Consider the following 690-nt stretch of genomic DNA (forward strand, 5'->3'; position numbering starts at 1 on the left):
AAATCTGTCTGCACCTACTATTTTTTCAGCACAAGTGGAACGTGTTCTGAACTCAGTTATAACTTGTTTTATTAAATGTCCAAATGATTCCAAGGTGTAGAACTCTCCAATCGATCATAAATAAGTCTGACTTGTTTAGTTTCAATGATCATTTATTCTACCTCAAAACACAGTAAACTTTTCTCATTTATGTTTCGAATATTTCTTAATGTGCATAAACATGGTATAACGTCAAAACAAACGTAGGAAAGGGAGATAATATAGGATAAGTTAAGTTCGCAATAAAATATCAAACTAAAATATAGAATAGTTGAATCACTACAGATCAGGGTAAGTGAAAAGCTATATCTAAATTAATAATTTTATCGTATTTTATCATTGACATACCACTGTTTCTACACATCATTGGGTTGGACGCATCAAACCTATAACCTAGTTCATCTTAAAATAACAAACATCATACTGTTAATATTTACATCATTGATTAAGGTTTCATACCCAAAATGATCCCAAATTTCTAAACTATTGGTCTGGTTTTGGTCTAAAATACTGCATGAACAGTTAAAGGGATTGTAACAAGGTTTTCTAAATTTGATACGTGTATCAGGGACACTGTTAGCATCAATTTGCACCATCAATTAGGCGTCTGTGGTTCCTGCAATTCCACTTAAACTAAGTATTTTATGACAT

This window comes from Lottia gigantea (genome assembly GCF_000327385.1).
Source record: "Lottia gigantea unplaced genomic scaffold LOTGIsca_88, whole genome shotgun sequence".
Lineage (NCBI taxonomy): Eukaryota > Metazoa > Mollusca > Gastropoda > Lottiidae > Lottia > Lottia gigantea.